Raw genomic sequence first — 19065 nt, 5'->3', positions numbered from 1 at the left:
TGCTTTACTGACTTTGCAGGTAATGCAAACCTGGAAGTGATAATACACATTGAATGGCTATTTGGTATTTTAAAAAATGTGGATAGTCTGGCAGACTTGACTGAAATTAACAAGATGCCACTGAATATGGTTAAAGTGGAGGTGTTACCAATATAAAGGTCTGTGAATCAATGGCAGTTGGTGGCTGGTGTGAGGGAGAAGATTCACAGGTGACCAGGGTATTAAATAGTCCTCCACATATGCCATGGTCTTTCATATCCATTGGTGAGGGGAAGCTTAGGGGTTTGTCTGGGAAAAGGCAGGAATAGACAGAGTTTGAGTCACTGAATCCTCTGTGTTTGTAATAATGCCTGCCACTCACAATAAGTATTTGTTGAATTATGAATGAATACTCTAGTCACTGTGCATTTACTTTCTGCTTGCAGTATCCTATGCCTCCAAATGTTTTTTTTGAGACCCTCTGTTACCCAGGCTGGAGTGCAGTGGCACGATCTCAGCTCACTGCAACCTCCACCTCCTGGGTTCAAGTGATTCTCCTGCCTCAGCCTCCTGAGTAGCTGGGATTACTGGCACCCACCACCACACCTGGCTAATTTTTGTATTTTTTAGTAGAGACGGGGTTTCACCATATTGGCCAGGCTGGTCTTGAACTCCTTACCTCAGGTGATCTGCCCGCCTCGGCCTCCCAAAGTGCAGGGATTACAGGCGTGAGCCACTGCGTCCAGCCCAAATTCTTACTAGTTCTTCAAAACTGAACTCAGAAGTTAACCAACTTTAGGGCATTTCTCTAGTGGCTACTTCCCCACTGGGCTATTATAATACTCTCGTTTAAAACATAGCACTTAATATATTGTGTGAATGCTATTTGTTTATAGCATTCACACAGTATAATATGTGTGATATATAGTATGGATCCCCCATTAGACTGAGAGCTTGGCAAAAGCAGGGGCTGGGTTTGATCTCTAATCAACCAGTGAACTCTGTATCATTGGTGCTCAATCAATGTTTGTGGACTGAATGACTGAGAAGCTCTGGCACATAATTTCCCTCAGAGCTCAGTGGTCTGAGAATTAGAGACGGGTCAAAGGGCAAGGTCTTTGACTATAGAGGACAAGACTGTACGGCATGGGTTCAAAGGATCTCAGGGTGTCACTAAGAGCAGCACTTGGTCCAGAATTTGTAGGGAGATGAGTCTCACTCTATTGCCTAGGCTGGAGTACAGTTGTGCGATCTCAGCTCACTGCAACCTCCTCCTCCCAGGTTCAAGTGATTCTTCTGCCTCAGCCTTGGTCCGGAATTTGTAGGGAGATGAGTCTCACTCTATGGCCTAGGCTGGAGTACAGTTGTGCGATCTCAGCTCACTGCAACCTCCTCCTCCCAGGTTCAAGTGATTCTTCTGCCTCAGCCTCCAGAGTAGCTGGGACTACAGGTGCGCGCGACCGTGCCTGGCTAATTTTTGTATTTTTAGTAGAGATAGGGTTTCACTATGTTGGCCAGGTTGGTCTCAAACTCCTGACCTCAGATGATGCACCTGCCTTGGCCTCCCGAAGTGCTGGGATTATAGGCGTGAGCCACTGCGCCCAGCTGAAAATAGGTAGGTTTGATTTCTAAGCTTCAATCATCCTTCAAGAGCTTCAAGAGCTTCTGACTCTAGATCTGTGCATTGGGTATGACATCACAGCTGTGCCTGAGACATTGGAGGTGGAAGAGTTCAGAGTTATGGCAGGGTACCTGGCCTGGGGGCAGTGATACAGAGGAGAATGTTGCTGGAGTTAAGGAGGCTGGAGAACTGTACGACCAGGATGTCAGAGGGACATCATCTTGGATGCTGAGTTCATCAAGGATGATATCAGGGGATAGAGTGTAGAGCACATTTTAAAGATCACTTCAGACTGAAAATTACAGAATGGTCCAATCTCAAAAACACTTAAGCAAGAGAAGGATAATTTGTTGGCTTCGAGTATCCTAGGAAGGGCAGATTAGTCAAGCTATGGGACAGTCAGGGAAGCAATTGGGTCTCGAGAACTATTGGAACCAGGGATTTTAATGCCAACAGGTCTTTCTCTGTGTGTGTGTCTCTGTCCTTTTCTCTGTCCGTATCTTGCTTCTTGGACATGTTTGTTTCATTTGCCGTTTCCATAATGAATCGCTTTCTTCATGTGGCAGGACACAATGCAGTTCTGAGGTTTACTTCTTACAGCTTTAATCACCAAAGAGACTGACCTTCTAGGACACACATTTTAAAAATTCCCAGGGAAGAGATCCATTATCTCAGAGGGAGCGAGGTGCTCATTCCTTGACTAGGGCCCTCAATTTGTCATCAGGTAGGTTGGGGGAAGCGCTTGCAGAGTGAAGTTATTGTGGGAAGCGTATTCATTTAATAGACATTTATTCTTCATTTTATGATAGGAGATACAGCAATTGGGATGACTTTGGCTGCAAATAGGAGAAAACCTTACTCACACTGGTTTAAATAATAAGGAAATTTATTGGCTCATATAACGTGAAGCCCATGTGTACAGTGGTCTTAGGTGAGCTTAATCCAAAGGCTCCAGTGTCCTTTTTTCTGCAATTCCCTCATCTGTACTCTCTTTTTGCTTGGTCTTTGTCTTCAGACTGCTTCCTTTATGGAGGCAAAAAAGAGGTAGCAGTTTCTGGCTCCACATCCACACATAAAATCCAGAGGAAGAGAAATTGTCTGAAAGATTTTTCATAATAAAGGAAGCTTTATTCTCAGAATCTTCAAACAAACCTCTCTGTGGTTTCATTGGCTGGAATTGGATCCCATGCCCTTTCCTGAACAAGTTGGTGGCTGGTGGATTCCGTGTGCTGATTGGCTCAATTCTATTCATCCCAGAGCCTGTGGCAAGGAGATTGGGATTATCCAGATTGGATTAGACTAATTAAAGGCCATCCAAAACACCTGAGTGCTGCCCGGCAGGCACGGGTGTATCAGTTAGCTTTTTTTTTGTTTTTGTTTTTTGAGATGGAGTCTTGCTCTGTTACCCAGGCTGGAGTGCAGTGGCATGATCTTGGCTTACTGCAACCCCTGCCTCTTGGGTTCAAGTGATTCTCCTGCCTCAGCCTCCCAAGTAGCTGGGATTATAGGTGCCGGCCGCCACGTCTGGCTGATTTTTCTATTTTTAGTAGAGACAGGGTTTCACCATGTTGGCCAGGCTGGTCTTGAACTCCTAATCCCAGGTGATCCACCCACCTTGGCCTCCCAAAGTGCTAGGATTAAGGCATAAGCCACTGTGCCCGGCCTCAGTTAGCTTTTGTTGTGTAACAAACCACCTAAATTTTAGTTGCTTAAACTATCATTTGTTTATTAAGTTCAGATTTTGTAGGTGAACAATTTGGGCTGAGTTTATCAGGATGGTTCTTTTGTTGGGCCTGAATCTCTCCTGCATTTTTGGTCAGCTCATAGGTCAGCTGAGGTTGTGGGGTTTATGACATCTTTGCTGAGATGGCTGGGATGACTGGAGCCTCTCTTCCTCTGATTGTCTGAGGGTTCCAAGAGCCACAAGAGAGAACAAGCCCCAGGGCACAAACACTTTCCAAGTATCTTCTTGCCACACATTGCTATTGTCCCATTGGCTGAAGCAAGTCACACAGCAAGTACTGAATCAGGTAGGGGGAAGATAACTCAAGGGGATGGAGAAAGGGCTGGGCGCGGTGGCTCACAACTGTAATCCCAGCACTTGGGGGGCCGAGGTAGGCAGATCACTTGAGGCCAGAAGTTTGAGACCAGACTGGGCAATATAGCAAAATCCCATCTCTAAAAAAACATACAAAAATTAGCCGGGTGTGGTGGTAGGCAACTGTAGTCCTAGCTACCAAGGAGGCCGAGGTGGGAGGATCACCTGAGCCTGGGAGGTCGAGGCTGCAGTGAGCTGTGATTGTACCTGTGCACTCCAGTATGGGTGACAGAGTGAGACCCTGTCTCAAAAAAAAAAAAAAAAAAAAAGGGAGTGAACAAAGTTGGAGCCATAAACACAATAATCTACCCCAGTGAGGAGAGCTGACATTGGGAGAGAGCCACTGTTTCTACCCTAAGATGCAAATGGAGAGAGTGGTTCTAGAGAAGATGCGGAATGCAGGACACTCTGATTCCAATACAACAGGAGCCACAGGGCATACTGTGTTGGAAGAAATGTTTGGGCACAGTATATATCTGGAGAGGAGACGGCAGAGAGAGAAGTTTGCACTGAGGACCGAAAGTAAGGATGGAGGGAACAGTTCAACCTGGAAACAGTGCCAGGCTTTGGACTAGGCATGCTGCCTGCTCCATCTTATTTGGTCCCTACAGCTGCAGGTGAGAAAATGGGCTCAGAGAGGTTAAGCAACTACCCAAGGTCAAGATCACACAGTGAGAAAGTGTGGATTTAAGCCCAATTGTCTGTGGATCTCAGGTGTGAAGGAAATAGGATTTGGCTGATGATGGCAGTGAAGAAGGGGGAGGGGAATGGGGTAAAGGAGTGCTGAAGTGCAGAGATCTGTGGCCCCAGCTCACCCCAGTGTTGAGCAGAGTGAGCCTGGACCAAGACGCCTCTTTGCCAGCATGGAGTTCTGGACTGCGAGCTCCTGGGGCATGGACCTCATTCCTGCTCTAGTCCTCCTGCCCACAGCATCTAGCAGAGTTCTGAGACTCAGCACTGAGGGGCACATCCCACGTGCCCGGTGGTTTACCGCCACTGTCTCACTCTCACTCAGCCCTCCTAACAGCACAGATGTGGCATGTGCCACTATTATCCCCATTCTACACACGAGACAACCATGGCCTGGAGAACTAAGACATGTCTTCGTGTTTGCAGACTTAGTGAGTAGAGAAGCCAGGGCTTAAAGGTGGGGCCGTGGAGCCCAAAGTTCATGCTCTGAAGTGCTGGCTAGGCTGCCTCAGGGAGGAAGCAGTGCACCAAAGAGAAGGGTGGCAGGAGAGGGAGAGCCTGGACGTGGAGACCCTCACGGTGAGGGGTTTGACACGTCACCATTGAAAACATGTGAGGACTTATTACTACTCCCCAGGATTGGACTAAGTGTTTTCTTTTCTTTTTTTTGAGACAGAGTTTTGCTCTTGTTGCCCAGACCGGAGTGTAATGGCGTGATCTCAGCTCACCGCAACCTCCGCCTCCTGGGTTCAAGCGATTCTCCTGCCTCAGCCTCCTCAGTAGCTGGTATTACAGGCATGCGCCACCATGCCCGGCTAATTTTGTATTTTTAGTAAAGATGGGGTTTCACCATGTTGGTCAGGCTGGTCTCGAACTCCTGACTTCAGGTGATCTGCCTGCCTCAGCCTCCCGAAGTGTTGGGATTACAGGCGTGAGCCACCGCGCCTGGCCTGGACTAAGTGTTTTCTATATCTTATTTAATCCTCAAAAATTACGTGGGGGCTGGGCACTGTGGCTCAGCCCTGAAATCCTAGCACTTTGGGAGGCCAACACGGGAAGATCACTTGAGGCCAGGAGTTAGAGACCAGCCTGGGCAACATGGGGAGACCCCCTGTTTCTATAAAAGGTAGAGAAAATTAGCCACATATGGTGGCATGTGTCTGTGGTCCTGGCTACTCAGAAGGCTGAGGTTGGAAGGTTGCTTAAGCCTAGGAGTTTGAGGCTGCAGTGAACTATGATCATGCCACTGCACTACAGCCTGGGTGAAAGAATGAGACCCTGTCTCAAATAAAAAAAAAAAAGTATTTGGGGATACATATTTTGTTTGCCCATCTGAGAGGTGAGAAAACTGAGGATCAGTGAGATGAGCTCATTTGCCAAAAACCACACTACTACTAAGAAGAGGCAAAGATGCAGGCAAATCTGGTCGGGCTAACCTCAAAGCCCACGCTTAACCACTGCACCACCCAGCACTTTGCTATCCAACACTGAGTGATTCAGCCCTGCACTATCTGGGCCCATACGGGGTGCAGGACGAGGCTGCAAAGGCAGATGTTTGTGGGATGTGCTGCAAGCTTTGATTACCTAGAAGACTTCTGGGAGAGGGAGGGTCAGACATTTTTGTTGCTTCTTAGGATTGAATTTTTGGAACTTTCTGGTGAGAGTTGAGTTGAGAATTTGGCACAGAGAGAGCACCCCAAAAATGATGGCTGTGCTGAACCAAATGTGGCTCTTCCTGGAGTGTGACACTTCCAGCCAGAGGCCCTTCAGGTGTGCACAAGAGCAGCAACGCCCCAGACCTCCAAGGACTCAGGACCTAAAGTAGTGTGAGAAGCCCAGATGCAGCCTCCCTGCGGGAGGGGCACGGTGAGCTCCAGGCCTCCAGATCTGGATGGAGAGCTCTCATCAGCTTGGACGAGCCAGATCAGGTCCCTCTGCACATGACGCCTTTCTCCTTTTCACACCATTCTATAAACTCCCAGTGCTGTGGCCAACCAAACAGGCAGGGCTGGAGCAAGAACCATGTCCTCCCTTCGAATCAAACATTTCCCACAAACCTTTTTCTCCCCAAAGTCATTAATAACAATCTTCATGCCCACAGCATCTGCTAACGATTTATTATTACATGGATAGTATAACATTTTCATGCCCACGCCATTTTTCATCCTAGGTGGAGTTAATTGCAAATGACTCCCAAGCAAACAGCATTTCCTCCAGCAATCCATTGCAAACAATGGAGCTCCGATTCCCCCCACCAAATCCTGCCGCCTTGCCCCAGCTCCCATGACCTTCCCTCATGTATCACCACTGCTCTAAATGAGTCACACACACCAACAGAAAAGGCCCTGAAACTTTCGACTCAGTGGCTCCTTTCTGCTAAAGGCAGCTCTAAAAGCATGTGGACTTTCTTGAAAATTGAGTTCTAGTTTCTCATCAAATGGAAAAAGAACTTTTCCTTAGGGGCATCTCTCACCACCTATGTCCATATGACGTATGTGAAGTCGTGATGTCTTGGAGGTGGCTGAGGGGCTTTCAGGTTCAATTGGTTGGTGACGGAATGCTGCCAGGTGAGAGTTGGGCTGCATGGAGCACAGCTTTCCAAATTGCTGCATTTTCTACAACACTAAGGTAATAAAACTGGAATAGCTAACAATTGATGTTTATATAATTCTACTAAGTGCCAGAGACTCTTCTAAGTCCTATATGTATATTTTACATATATTTAACGTATATATTAAACAGGCTGCTCCTGACCATTCTGAGGTAATTACTATTAGTATTTCCACTTTACAGGTGAGGAAACTGAGGCATGGAGAGGTAAGTGACCTGTGACTTGCCCAACATCAAAGAGCTGGTAAGTGTTGGAGTCAAGATGCAAACCCAGATGATCTCCGTCCATTATGAGCGCTCATTTGCTCTTCTTTCTGGCCTTTTTGTAGTGTGTTAACCTCTTTCCTTTCCTATGTTGATATAATAGTTTCAAAGACTATACAGAAAAGATGTCGAGTGAAGCAGTGTGAACAAAGACCGTGAGTTTCGTAGAGAGGGCAGACACAGGGCTGTGCCTTTCATAGGGTTTTCTACTCCTACCAAGCAATAAGAGCCCCCTCTCCCTCCACCCAGTGGAATCATTCCCCCAGTTCTGTGTCTATGAGAGAGCAGAGGGAGAGGACATCCCTGGAACTGGAAGACCTGCATTTGAGGACCAGTGCCCTCTCTTTCCAACTGCGTGGTGTAAAAGGAATACCAGCCCAGATTCTGGGCATGGCCTTCCACTAACTAGCTGTGTGCTCTCAGCCATGCTGTTTCTTTCTCTGGACCTAAATTCCTGCATCTTCAGGAGGAGGTTGAGCTGGATGACAGCCAGTGTTACATCCTGCTCTAAGAGAGGCAATTCTAGTTCAGGATACAACAATCATTCATTTATTGAACCAACTTCAGATCATTTTAATGGTGGCCACACGGTGCATCTTCTGGAGATTAATTCTGAATTCAAGTTCAGGCTCAGAGGAAAAGGTGGCTTGATCTATTTGTGAGTCTGCCACAGACTTTGGAGGGGGAAAAGTGAAAGTTACATCAGATATCTGACATTCTAGTTCCACTGTCCTCACTTTTTTTTTTTTTTTTTTTGGAGACAGGGTCTGGCTCTGTCGCCAAGGCTGGAGTGCAGTGGCACAATCTCAGCTTACTGCAACCAGGCTCAAGCAATCCTCCCACCTCAGCCTCCCTAGTAGCTGGGACTACAGGTGCAAGCCACCAAGCCTGGCTAATTTTTGTATTTTTCGTAGAGACAAGGTCTCACTGTGTTTCCCAGGCTGGTCTTGAACTCCTGGGCTCAAGAAATCCACCGCCCTCGGCCTCTCAAAATGCTGGAATTACAGGTGTGAGCCACTGCACTCAGCATCCTCACTTTTTACATGAGGAAACCAGGCCCTAGAGAGGTTAAGTGACTTCTGTAAGCCTCATGGTGAGGTGATGGTGGAGTTGGGATTAGAAGCCAATTCTACATATTTACTGTGGAATATCGCTGTATGAGGAGTTGGCAGAATAGCTAACAATGGCCAACATTTATTGAAAAATCACTATATCCTCGCTATGTGTGGTAGACTAAATTATAGTTTATCACTCATTCCTTTCCCCTGAATCTCCAATCCACAGGCAAATGAGTGAGAAGTATGTGCTTGTTGTTGTATGACACTGAGCTTTTGTGGTTGTCATGCAGCAATAGCTGACCCATACAGTAATTGGTATCTGGAATGGAATGCTTTCATAACAAAAACCTGAAATACGTGGCACTGGTTTTGAGACCGGGTGGCAGGTGGTGAAGTCAGCAGGCTTGCTGACACTGATTTAGCCTCGTAGTCTCATTTTGGAGTTCTGACCTCCAGAAGTCTAAGATGACAAATTTAAGTCACGAAGTTTGTGGTAGTTGGTTATAAATAGCAACAGGAAACCAATACGAGTATTCCTAAATGTGTGCTTTATGTGTATGTACAATATCACCTTTTCTTTTGAGACAGAGTCTCACTCTGTCGCTCAGACTGGAGTGCAGTGGCGCGATCTCAGCTCACTACAACTTCCGCCTCCCAGGTTCAAATGATTCTCCTGCCTCAGCCTCTGGAGTAGCTGGGATCACAGACACGTGCCACCAAGCCTGGCTAACTTTTGTATTTTTAGTAGAGACGGGGTTTCACCACACTGGCCAGGCTGGTCTCGAACTCCTGACCTCAGGTGATCAGCCTGCCTTGGCCTTCCAAAGGGCTGGGATTACAGGCGTGAGTCACTGTGCCCGGCCCAACATGACTTTCTAAGTGTATATCTCTCCATAAAAGTCTACATGTCTTTGGTGGGGGAAGCCCTTTTGGTGGCGAAATAGGGGTGAAGAAGCCAGCAGATTCCTGGTAGGGCTGCAAGCTTCATCTATTCCGTTATTAGTTGGCCACAGCACACACAGCACTGTAACTGAACTCAGCAAGCACGATATGCCTGAGACCCACGGGTAAGTATCTATGTGAGTGAGTGGTACAGCCATCTGTGTTCAGGTACACACACAAGCGTACACACACACGTATATTCATACGTGCACTTGTGTGAGTGAACATGTCATCTTTGCTCATATGTGTAGACAGATGTGTCTATGCATGTGTACGACTGTGCAGGCATGTGTGTACATGGGTGTGGACGCATAAGGCACTTGAGAACACATATGTACACCTCTGTGTGTTATGTGTGTTGTGTGCACGTGTACACCCTGGATTCACTTGGGCATTTTGGGCCTGAGATCAGAACCCTCCTAACCCATTTATCTGGCACCTTCCTGAGCCAGGCCCTGGGTAGGGACGCAGCACAGGAGCCCTTGACAGGAATCATTAATTTGCTCTTTTCTCCCTGGGGCTGGAGTAAAATGAAGCTTGTTTTCCATTTCTACACAATGAGAAGAAGTGTATCGATTTTTCCTCACTTCTGATTGTTCACATTAGGGGCTTGTTTCTAAATAATTGACACTAGGATCATTCGTTTTACTGCACAAACATATTTTACGGGTCACTTTTCCCTTTGAGACATAGTCCTGGGTGGACCTGAAACAAGTCCATTTTGTAGATTGGTGTTTCTCTGCATGGAGAACATCCCTCAAAGAGCAGGTTCAGCTGCTCTCGTGGCCCCCTTTCAATTGTGTATTTGTTCACCCATTAATTTGTCCAAAAGCTTGCACTGAGTGCCAGTGCTGTGCGGACAGAATCTAGGCAGTGGGTGTGGGCTATGGTAGAGGAGCACTAGTGGGTCCTTGCTTGCTGAAGCAGTCGGGCCTGAAGTGCTAGCCTCAGATAGAAGTGCTTCCTTCCATCCACCTTAGGAAGCAGTAAGGAAATTCACGGGCTCAAGGAAAAGCAGGAGGAAGAGGGAGGGACAGAGTCAAAGCCCCCAGCTGTCAAGGTCCCCCCTCCTAGCTTTGCTCATGTCACACTGACTTTTCAAAGGATGCTGCCCACTCGTCCACAACCAATCATCCTTATGCTTGAAAAATAGCTTAACCCCCCTCAGGCTTCTCTGAGCCCCCAAACTGGAAGGACACCTCCCTCCTCAATCCATCTCCCCCAGGGTCAGCATCTGAACCTCGTTCCTCATGTTCTGATTTGGGTTTCAATGTGAGTTCCTTGGGATGTGATTTCTTTGAGGTCAGAAGCCACCCCTGCCTCACTGTCTCTCCAGCTTCCCCAGGGGAGTTTCCAGTGCTGTTACCCATACACTCGGATTACCCTCATTCCCTGGACTTGTGAAATCCCGAGAGAAGCAGCTGGGATGGAAAGTGGTGACCACCACTCCCAGCCCTGCTGACTGTTTTTTTGGACTTCTAGTACTGACCCTCCACGCCCACCCTTGGGTTGAGGTGGTCTGTCTAAGGTCTTCTCAGTGTGACTCTAGGCTAATTTTCCTTTTTTGAAAGTGGTGCTGAGAACAGTAGTTTCTTTTCTTGTATGAGTGACCTCTTCATGGACAGTTCGGGTTTCCAAGCTTTGGTGCCACACTCTGCAACCCAGTGAGGAGGAGAAGGGAAGGTCCGGGCTGAAAGGCTTACAGCTTCCCACTGCCCCTGCAGGGTAGGCTCCATTCTGGTTGCCTGTGAGCCCCTGGGCAACTGGGTCAGCCTTGTCTGCTCACGGGAGGGTTGCTCCTGATTCTTGCAGGAGGCCTCAGCTGGTGCAACAGCAGTGGCAGGTTTTGGGGGGCATCTCCTATCTCTTCATATGGCCCCAGAGAGAGAGAGAGCGAGGACTTTCTTATATAGGTTGAAGCCAGGAATGCTAGTTGCCTCCCTAATATCCATTCTCTTCTTTGTTGTTCATAACAGAGCCCCAATTCTATTTCATGTGGCAATGGGTCTAACTAAAGGACCCCAAGTGTTCCAGCTTCTCTTGCAGCTAGAGGTGACCAACAGGTTGGGAGCAGAAGTGTTTGGGTAGAGCTCCTGAGAAAGTGCTTTAACAAAGGGCAGGCAATGGTATGTGACTTCTGCCCCCTCTTTTCTCTCCTGTTTTTTTTTTTTTAAATTTTGATTTTAATTATTTTATTTTATTTTATTTTTTGAGACAGAGTCTCACTCTGTCACCCAGGCTGGAGTGCAGTAGCATGATCTCTGCTCACTGCAAGCTCTGCCTCCCGGGTTGAAGCAATTCTCCTGCCTCAGCCTCCCAAGTAGCTGGGACTACAGGCACCTGCTGCCATGCCCATCTAATTTTTTGTATTTTTAGTAGAGACGGGGTTTCACCATGTTAGCCAGGATGGTCTCGACCTCCTGACCTTGTGATCCGCCCACCTCGGCCTCCCAAAGTGTTGGGATTACAGGCGTGAGCCACCGCGCCCAGCCTTTTCTTTCCTGTTAGCTTTCTGCCTAGAACTCAGACATAATGACTGGAGCCCCAAAAGTCATCATGAAGTGACCTTGAGGATGAAAGCCAACATGTTCTAAGGATGATAGAACATAAAGATGGAAGATCCTGGCTCCTATCTACTACAGAATATTTTCTTCTGTTTATCCCAGGGCTTCTTGTATATAAGAGAGAAAAAAATTATTGCCATTTTCTGTTACTAGTTTCTTAATGCAACTCCTGATATATCAGACTGTATAGTTATAGCTGTTACTGAGAATACCCAGGTGTTCAGGAGCTGGGTGACCCACGCAGAAGTGATCTACCAGTCTTTTAAAATTCTATTATTAAAATCTAAACATGCTCTTTCATTTCCAGCAGAACACTTCGTCTAAATTTAGACTGGTGCATCCTGATGCTGCACCAGTCTGCTCTTAATTTAAGGCATACAGGCATCTTGCTAATTTGAGGATAGTTATGTGACTAAGGGAGAAAGTGGCAGATGTAAGGGGAGCCCAGACTCCAAAGGGAATTTTCCCAGAGGCTCCTCCAATACAGATATCCAGAGTAAAGTAGCAAACAACACAGACTGAAGGTACAACACAGGCTGAAGGTTCCAGGCTTGGCCAAGCAGCCAGGTAGTGCGGCCCAGCAGAGCTCATTCCACTTTGCAGAGGCTGTGTGTTCATGTATGCAGGCTGACTGTCAGTATTGGTTTGACTGGATGGGTTATTAAGGTCAATGTTGATTCTGACTGGTCAGTGCCTATGCCTACACTAGTTAACTATTCTGAATATGACCCCTGCATAGTACAAGGCTTTTAAAACCTGACAACCTCCTTGCTTGATGATGGACTACTTCATCTCCAGGTCCACCCAAGGACTGTGGAATGCACTGGAGTTCAACCTGTATATTCAAACAATAAATGATTAATTCTACACATGTGCAACTCTGTAATATTGAAAGAGGACAGTGAGTGTGCGCATTAAAGGACAACAGAGTCCTTTCCTCTAAGTGGATCGTCCTCAAACTCTTTTTGTTGTTTTCTTCAATTCTCTATCTGGTTGTCTTTTGATCAGTACAGACATACCTTGATGGGGAATTAATCATATTCCAGCTGCACAGCCACCTTTTTCTCCGTGTCAAAAATGACAAGCTCTTTACTTTCAAACATAGCCACCTATTAGATGGTGTTGTGTTCTTCAAGCAGTGTTCCGCCTTCTGAAATAGATTCCCACTCAGCACCGGCAAGTGCCAGCTCCTGGGCCTTTGCCAGTCTGCTCCCTCCCTTAGCAGTTAACCTGGTGGTGCTCAGCCTACCAGGGGCATGGGATGGCTCCCACTACTTGCGGTTGTAATTCTTCACCTCACTGTCACGGTGCCTAGCTTCCTGGGAGCTCAGGACATTATTCCCTCCCTAAGCCCTTTGGGAAGGTTGCTCAGGGATCTAACCAAGGGTGAGTTCAGGCCCCCCTACCACTGCCTATTCCCTAAAGTGGTTTTGGGGCGTGGGTCCTTAGGTGTCCTTTTACTAGTTCATCTTGGGTGGAAGTGGAAGTTCCCATCCTTTCTAATACTGAGCTGTGCTGCTCATCCCTTCTGCTCCACCCTGGTCTTACAGATCCTATTTCCTTCACCCCACCCCAGAGGAGGAATGCAATTCAAGGTCATACGATAATGAGGAGACCTTAGGAATTTTCTTCAAGAGGTAGCAGAGATTGGAGAACTGTCTGTGTCCATGAGAGTTTAAAGCTATTCCTGGAGGACTTCCTATTCAAGATGCTGCACTGAGCACATTATATTCCCTCCTTCCACTAAAATGACAGTAAAGGAATACAACAGTATAGTCCTCTAACAAGGAAGACAATGGGGAGTGGCAGTGAATGAGGCATTTTAACAGATTTCTGGAAGGGAGGAAGTGTATGAAGAAATGCTGGTTTGAAAGCAGAGTGGAGAAACTCTCAGCTTGGAATATATGCAAAGGGGACATGCTTAGTGGATCCCAGACAAGGCGGCAGATGTAGAGATGACAGGTACTTTAGGCTGGCCTAGGATGAGAGAGTGAGGCTGAAAAAAGGAGGAATAATTGAAGATGTGTACAAAAACAGTCGACCTTCACAACCCTCACTCTTTCCCAAAATGCAGACTAGATGACAGTCCAGAATTTACCCCTAGGACAAAACAGAATGATTATTTCTTAAGAAATTCCATAAATGTCCAGAAGAATTTGGGCAGTGAGTGTGAGTTGGGGTCTGAGAGTAACGTCCTTTGCCTTCTGGCATTCGAGGGGGGAAGGTTTTGTGTAATTTTGACTTTCTGATCATTCATGTGGCATGAAGCCCACCAGTGGCCAGTCCCGCCCTTGGATAGGGAGCTCCTGGTCAGAACAGCTCATTTATTTATTTATTTTATTTTATTTCTTTTTTTTTTTTATTATACTTTAGGTTTTAGGGTACATGTGCACAATGTGCAGGTTTGTTACATATGTATCCATGTGCCATGTTGATTTCCTGCACCCATTAACTCGTCATTTAGCATTAGGTATATCTCCTAATGCTGTCCCTCCCCCCTCCCCCCACCCCACAACAGTCCCCAGAGTGTGATGTTCCCCTTCCTGTGTCCATGAGTTCTCATTGTTCAATTCCCACCTATGAGTGAGAACATGTGGTGTTTGGTTTTTTGTCCTTGTGATAGTTTACTGAGAATGATGTTTTCCAGTTTCATCCATGTCCCTACAAAGGACATGAACTCATCATTTTTTATGGCTGCATAGTATTCCATGGTGTATATGTACCACATTTTCCTAATCCAGTCTATCGTTGTTGGACATTTGGGTTGGTTCCAACTCTTTGCTATTGTGAATAGTGTCGCAATAAACATATGTGTGCATGTGTCTTTATAGCAGCATGATTTATAGTCCTTTGGGTATATACTCAGTAATGGGATGGCTGGGTCAAATGGTATTTCTAGTTCTAGATCCCTGAGGAATCGCCACACTGACTTCCACAATGGTTGAACTAATTTACAGTCCCACCAACAGTGTAAAAGTGTTCCTATTTCTCCACATCCTCTCCAGCACCTGTTGTTTCCTGCTTTTTTAATGATGGCCATTCTAACTGGTGTGAGATGGTATCTCACTGTGGTTTTGATTTGCATTTCTCTGATGGCCAGTGATGATGAGCATTTCTTCATGTGTTTTTTGGCTGCATAAATGTCTTCTTTTGAGAAGTGTCTGTTCATGTCCTTTGCCCACTTTTTGATGGGGTTGTTTTTTTTTTCTTGTAAATTTGTTTGAGTTCATTGTAGATTCTGGATATTAGCCCTTTGTCAGATGAGTAGGTTGCAAAAATTTTCTCCCATTCTGTAGGTTGCCTGTTAACTCTGATGGTAGTTTCTTTTGCTGTGCAGAAGCTCTTTAGTTTAATTAGATCCCATTTGTCAATTTTGGCTTTTGTTGCCATTGCTTTTGGTGTTTTAGACATGAAGTCCTTGCCCACGCCTATGTCCTGAATGGTATTGCCTAGGTTTTCTTGTAGGATTTTAATGGTTTTAGGTCTAACATTTAAGTCTTTAATCCATCTTGAATTAATTTTTGTATAAGTTGCAAGGAAGGGATCCAGTTTCAGCTTTCTACATATGGCTAGCCAGTTTTCCCAGCACCATTTATTAAATAGGGAATCCTTTCCCCATTTCTTATACTACAAACACCTCTATGCAAATAAACTAGAAAATCTAGAAGAAATGGATAAATTTCTCAACAAATACACCCTCCCAAGACTAAATCAGGAAGAAGTTGAATCTCTGAATAGACCAATAACAGGTTCTGAAATTGTGGCAATAATCAATAGCTTACCAACCAAAAAGAGTCCAGGACCTGATGGATTCACAGCTGAATTCTACCAGAGGTACAAGGAAGAACTGGTACCATTCCTTCTGAAACTATTCCAATTGATAGAAAAAGAGGGAATCCTCCCTAACACATTTTATGAGGCCAGCATTGTCCTGATACCAAAGCCTGGCAGAGACATAACCAAAAAAGAGAATTTCAGACCAATATCCTTGATGAACATTGATGCAAAAATCCTCAATAAAATACTGGCAAACCGAATCCAGCAGCACATCAAAAAGCTTATCCACCATAATCAAGTGAGCTTCATCCCTGGGATGCAAGGCTGGTTCAACATATGCAAATCAATAAATGTAATCCAGCATATAAACAGAACCAAAGACAAAAACCACATGATTATCTCAATAGATGCAGAAAAGGCCTTTGACAAAATTCAACAACCCTTCATGCTAAAAACTCTCAATAAATTAGGTATTGATGGGACGTATCTCAAAATAATAAGAGCTATCTATGACAAACCCACAGCCAATATCATACTGAATGGGCAAAAACTGGAAGCATTCCCTCTGAAAACTGGCACAAGACAGGGATGCCCTCTCTCACCGCTCCTATTCAACATAGTGCTGGAAGTTCTGGCCAGAGCAATCAGGCAGGAGAAGGAAATAAAGGGTATTCAATTAGGAAAAGAGGAAGTCAAACTGTCCCTGTTTGCAGATGACACAATTGTATATCTAGAAAACCCCATTGTCTCAGCCCAAAATCTCCTTAAGCTGATTAGCAACTTCAGCAAAGTCTCAGGATACAAAATCAATGTACAAAAATCACAAGCATTCTTGTACACCAATCACAGACAAACAGAGAGTCAAATCATGAGTGAACTCCCATTCACAATTGCTTCAAAGAGAATAAAATACCTAGGAATCCAACTTACAAGGGATGTGAAGGACTTCTTCAAGGAGAACTACAAACCACTGCTCAATGAAATAAAAGAGGATACAAACAAATGGAAGAACATTCCATGCTCATGGGTTGGAAGAATCAATATCGTGAAAATGGCCATACTGCCCAAGGTAATTTATAGATTCAATGCCATCCCCATCAAGCTACCAATGACTTTCTTCACAGAATTGGAAAAAACTACTTTAAAGTTCATATGGAACCAAAAAAGAGCCCGCATCACCAAGTCAATCCTAAGCCAAAAGAACAAAGCTGGAGGCATCACGCTACCTGACTTCAAACTATACTACAAGGCTACAGTAACCAAAACAGCATGGTACTGGTACCACAACAGAGACATAGATCAATGGAACAGAACAGAGCCCTCAGAAATGATGCCGCATATCTACAACTATCTGATCTTTGAGAACAGCTCATTTATAAACATGAATGAATGGCCAAGGATCCCCAAACATTTGAGGAGAATCTGAATTAATCAAGAGACAAAGTGAGGTAAATGGGACTTTGGTTGTGGAAGAAACAGGATGATTAGGGAACAGAACTTCTAAAAAAACTCCTGTCTCCAAAGCATTCACCCTGTCCCTGAACATATCAGACTTCCTGAGTGGTCCTGCTGAAGGTCCTCATGCTTGGCTCAAAGTGGAAAATTTAAACATCTTGGTTTGGCATCTTACTAAATCTATGCTGTAATGTCCCAAATGGTAGCCATTAGCCACTCGTGGCTATTTAAATGTAAATTTAAATTAATTAAAATGAAGCAACAAATTTAGTTCCTCAGTTGCATTAGCCACTCACATGCTATTTCAAGTATTCAGTAGCTGCATGTGGCTAGTTTCTACCATATTGGACAGTGCAGATACAGAAGTTTACACCAACAAAGAAAATTCTATTGGACAGTGTCAATCTATAGCAGTAGGTTACAGCTGAAACTTGCATTTTATCATCATTACATAGATTTATACACACATACACACATCAATCACTTCCTCTTTTACAAATTATTTGTTTTTATGTATTTTTAAATTGAAGCATAATATATAGTAAAATGCACAAATCTTAAGTGTACAGGTCGATGAATTTTTAATATGTATATACCAGCATGACTACCAGTCAAATCAATATATGGAATATTTCCATCACTTCAGGATACTCCCTCGTACTCCTTTCAGCCAGTATTTTGTCTCACCCTCTCCCATCTCCCCCAGGTAACCATGCTCTGAAATCTATCACCATAGATTAGTTTTGTCTGTCCTTGAATTCATAAATGAGGTCATACAGTATACATCTTTTGCATCTAGTTCTTTCCCTCAGCATAATGCTTTTGAGATTCATTTACGGTGTGCATACACTGTGCATGTGGTGTTTGTACTATTTTGTTGCTGAGTCATGTTCCATTGTATAAATATACCACAATTTGTTTATCCATTCACCTGTTGATGGACATTTGGGTTGTCTCCAGTTTTTGCCTATAATAAATAAAGATGCTATGAACATTTAAGTTTTTTTTTGTTTTTAGGCTTCCATGCAAGATCATGGGCTTCACTAAAAGCAAGCCAAGGGAGGACTTTGGGTCCCTGGAAGTCCTTGGGAATGAAAAGTGTGTCGCTGGACGCCAGGGAGGGGAAATCGAAAATGAAGGGTCTATTGTTTACTTGTCTCTTATGCCCTCTGGTTCGTAACCAGCCCTCCTTTGAGGGTCCCACACAATTTAGAAGACTACACGTTTGATTTCAGGTGCTGTCTGTTAGAGTCTTCTCGCTGAACCCCACTCTAGGTAACAGGGAAGAAGGGCTACAGAGGCAGCAGTTTTTTTTTCTGTGTGGGTGAACTCACCTGCCTTCCTGGCCCCTCTCCCTGCTGACGCCGGCCATGATGGCAGCCACAGCGCACGCTCCCAGACTCCGGGTGCGTATTAGTCTGTACTCACACTGCTATAAAGAACTGCCCGATACTGGGTAATTTATAAAGGAAGGAGGTTTAATTGACTCACAGTTCAGCATGGCTGAGGAGGCCTCAGGAAGCTGACAATCACGGCAGGAGGAGAAGCGAATACGTCGTTCACACGGCAGCAGGAGACAGCAGTGCTGAGCAACGGGGAAGCCTCTTATAAAACCATCAGATCTCGTGGGAACTCACTCACTATCGCGAGACATGTGACAGTATGGGGAAAACCAACCCACGTGACTCAATTATCTCCACCTGGTCCCGCCCTTGACACGTGGGTATTATTACAATTGAAGGTGAGATTTAAGTGGGGACACAGAACCGAACATTTTCAGGGTGGTTCGCAGAGGCTTCCCAGACTCAGATTCCTGCTGCTCAGCCTGGGGGCTCTGACGATGCCACCCACCCCATGACCCCGAACTTCATTTGCACGGCCCCTGCCCTAGATTAGGCCTTGTCCTTTCTCACCCGACCCGTGCATCAACCTTCTTGATGGTCCAGCAGGCAGGGTATGGTGATCTTTCTAAGACACAAGTCTGACCCTGCCCCTTTCTTCATTAAA

General features: G+C 45.4%; 1 protein-coding gene across 1 annotated transcript in view; it reads right to left on the bottom strand.

The window, feature by feature from the left end:
* NLRP1 (NLR family pyrin domain containing 1) overlaps positions 1-18567 on the bottom strand; it is a 98069-nt gene extending 79502 nt beyond the window's left edge. Inside the window, exon 1 of the mRNA XM_055256974.2 lies at positions 18550-18567. The gene's annotated coding sequence lies outside the window, so the exon portion shown is untranslated. The remainder of the gene's footprint in view (positions 1-18549) is intronic.
* Positions 18568-19065: the final 498 nt, after the last annotated feature.

This window comes from Symphalangus syndactylus, chromosome 20 (genome assembly GCF_028878055.3).
Source record: "Symphalangus syndactylus isolate Jambi chromosome 20, NHGRI_mSymSyn1-v2.1_pri, whole genome shotgun sequence".
Taxonomy (NCBI): domain Eukaryota; kingdom Metazoa; phylum Chordata; class Mammalia; order Primates; family Hylobatidae; genus Symphalangus; species Symphalangus syndactylus.
This window is presented reverse-complemented; position numbering and strand designations above follow the sequence as displayed.